We start from the raw sequence: 3,802 nt of genomic DNA on the forward strand, positions 1-3,802 counted from the left end.
CAAATCAAGTTTCTCTTGCGAAAAGTCAGATTACACCTCTAAAGCTAATGTTAGAATACATATAGATTATCAAACTCGTCAAACACATTACATCAAAATCATATTTACATACAGTACTCAAACCTAGTTTATATCAAACTTAAACCTAATTTAAATTTGTATCACATTTAAATAGTACCGCTCATCCACAATCGCCACTTTCTCCTCATCAGTTCACTGAGGAACAAAGTGGCGTGTAAGTGGTTTCATAGTCTGTATTCTTTCAATCCGGATAGATCAATTGTTAATCTCTTTCTCCATTTCTCTTCAGACTTTGTTGTTTTCTTTCACCCTTAATAGGTGTGATTCTTTATCTTTGTCTTCGGTGTTCAGAACCGTAAAGACTGACGCCCGTTTACTGGCATCCTAAGGTTAGACACTATTAACTATATGAAATATTATAATCAGTTCACTGAGGAACAAAGTGGCGTACTTTGTTGTTTTCTTTCACCCTTAATAGGTGTGATTCTTTATCTTTGTCTTCGGTGTTCAGAACCGTAAAGACTGACGCCCGTTTACTGGCATCCTAAGGTGTGATTCTTTATCTTTGTCTTCGGTGTTCAGAACCGTAAAGACTGACGCCCGTTTACTGGCATCCTAAGTTACCATTCTGGTGACTCGAGTTTCTTTAGATTCTTGCATGGTAGCGAGAGAAACTCGAATCATCTTATAATTTTATGTCATCACCTGCCGAAGCACCTTCACCTGCCAATACCTCTGACGATCTTATCGAGGATCAGAACGAGGAATCTTCTGAATCATCTTTTAATTCTACTCATACTTCTCATACCGAACTACCACCTAGAAATACCATCATCATGACACAACCATCTACACAAACTCCATTACTATCTTCACAAAAAGACTTTGCCGTCGCTCTAAACATCAGCTTAAGTAAAATTCCCACTACCATCATCTTAGGAAAATCAAACTATAAACATTGGGCAATTGGAATTAAACGATCACTAAGACCTTTAGGACTCGACAGATATCTCCAATCACCTAACAGACCCGACGATACTACTGAGGAAGAACACCTAGCAAACAAAGAATGCATCATGAATTTTCTACTTAGTCGCATGGACTCATCAATGTCAGCATATGTAGAATCAAAATTACAAATTCAAATTGATGAAGAAATTGATCTTGAATACGAACCATCTAAATTATGGAAGATAGTTCGAGAAAACAAGGCCCCAATTTCCGAAGCTGCTCAATTCCAACTCGATAATCAACTGGATGAATTCCGTCAAGATAATCGAACAACTTTAGAAGCTCATCTAGCAGAGTTCAGAGAATTGAAAGATGAATTAACTTTAGCTGGTGGAGATTTAAATGATGGTCAATTAGCTAGGAGACTTATCAAATCACTTCATCCCGATAATCAACTTATTTTATCGAATGTATTTGATATGGTAAAACCCCTTACTTATGATGGTGTAGAGCAGTACATATTGAAGAAAGAAAAGGAGTTACGAAACTTACCTCAATTCGCTAATCTTCACAAAAATCAATGTTTTCATCCTGGAGCTCATTTCGTGAATCGTAGTAATAACCAAAATCGCAACAATCAATTTACACGACCCAAATGTACTGCCGACCGATGTGTATGTAAGTATGGTAGAGATGAGTGTTTTGAAAACCCGAAGAATCAAGAGAAGAAGATCAGATGGCAGAAGGATCTAATCAAGAAAGGTAGATGGCGAGGTCAGATTCCGAATCACTTACAATCAAGTAGTCAGCCTAAAACGTTTCAACATCGAAGTTCATCAAATGTTCAGCCAGAGACCAATATCGATTGTGATTTAGATGAATTAACTGAAGCTATGAATTCCATGAACGTATCAACAGATGATAGTCAACCAACCGTGTTCCATATTGATTACTTCTGCAGTAATAAAGCTGTACAGGCTAAAGTTCCGAGTAACTCTTTTGGACTAGCTGATACGGGATCATCTCATCACATGTTCAATAATCTAAAACATTTCGATCAAAACTCGCTCACCCCAAATCCTGATCCAAGCAAGAGACTTAACTTAGCTGGTGGTAATGATACACTTGAGATTCAGAAGATCGGAACTGCATATTTATTAGACGCTGATGGAAATGTTATGAAGTTTGAAAATTCATTATACGTACCTCATCTGAACAAGAACTTGATTGCTGCTGGTGCTCTTATCAAAAAAGGAGTCGTTCCTTCCATTAATCCCACTAAACCTCATCTATTTGATCTGCTTCTTGGCAAGAAAACGCTCTTCCGAGGATTCTTTTCCGGCAACCTCATGATAGTCAAACTGATCGAATGCCCTGTACGTCTGATTCCCTTTCAGCAATCATCTTCAATATCAATCATTCAATCTGACACACTAATCAATCTTCACAATCGATTAGGTCATCCGAATTTCACCTACCTCCGAAAAATGATTAAAGATGAGATGATTGAAGGAGTTCCTAAGAATTTTGATTTTTCTAAATCTGTTGAATGTGTCGCTTGTATCAAATCAAAGAGTGAACGACCCCCTTTCTCCAATACCCGACCTCGTGCTGAAAATAAATTAGATAATGTTCATGTAGACTTGAGTGGAATTGTGAGAGGATATGTGAACAGTGGCTATCTATACTACATCCTTTTTACCGACGACTTAACTGGAATGCGTTTTGTGTACTTCTTGAAATCAAAAGATAAAAATTCAGTTTTTGATTCATTATGTGCATTTATTTCATTTGCCGAGCGCCAGAGCGAAAGAAAAGTCAAATGCTTCACATTAGATCAGGGTTCAGAATTTTTCAACTCTCTTTTCGTACCTTATTGTAAGGAGCATGGCATATGGCTACACGAAACCGCTGCCTACACACCTGAGGAAAACGGTGTCGCCGAGCGTTCGAACAAGACTATCACTTACAAAGCAAGAGCTCTACTCCAACACTCAAACGTACCACCTAGTTTCTGCTTTGAAGCCGTCAATACCGCTGTCTATCTTGATAATCGCACCGTATCTTTAGCGTACAACAAAGGTATCATGACACCTTTTGAAGGATGGTATGGAAGAAAACCGTCAGTATCTCATATCCGGACTTTTGGATGTGGTGTAGAATATATTGTCAGGAAGAGTCAACGTGACGGCAAGTTTCATGCTATCACTCGAACTGCTGTGCTCCTCGGTTTTGCAACTGACAACTTCAACTATCGATTATACGATCTTGAATCCAAGAAGATTCTCACATCTCATGACGTGAAATTCCGTGAAGACTTCTTCCCTTTTCGAAAATCAATCAAATTCCAATACAATCATTTATTTTCAAAGAAAGAATTGAATGAACTTGAAGACTCACATCCTGGATTAGAAACTGTCATAAACCTTGATGATGACGACTATCCTATCCTCCCTAATCCTCGGCCTGACGTGAATCCAGTTGTTACATCGGAGTCTGAACCTCCTGATGTTAACACTGATAATATTCCAGCGCCTCAATCTACCCCACCTGAAACAACCGAGGAGTCTGAACCTCCTTCGGATGCTTTACAGGATGCGGAACAAATCCCCAACCAACAACCAACTATCCGGAAATCAACTAGAGATAGAAAACCCCCTGATCGATATACGCCATCGAGTCAGCATACTTTCTGGGCAGACATCAACGCATTCATTACCGGAGAAGAAGAGGACTTATACGCCTACAGTACCATGCCAACCGTCAGACTTGTGAATGAACCGAAAACTTACAAACAAGCCATGAAATCATCAGAGAAGGAAGAATGGAT

Source organism: Melampsora larici-populina, assembly GCF_000204055.1.
Source record: "Melampsora larici-populina 98AG31 unplaced genomic scaffold MELLAscaffold_16, whole genome shotgun sequence".
Lineage (NCBI taxonomy): Eukaryota > Fungi > Basidiomycota > Pucciniomycetes > Pucciniales > Melampsoraceae > Melampsora > Melampsora laricis-populina.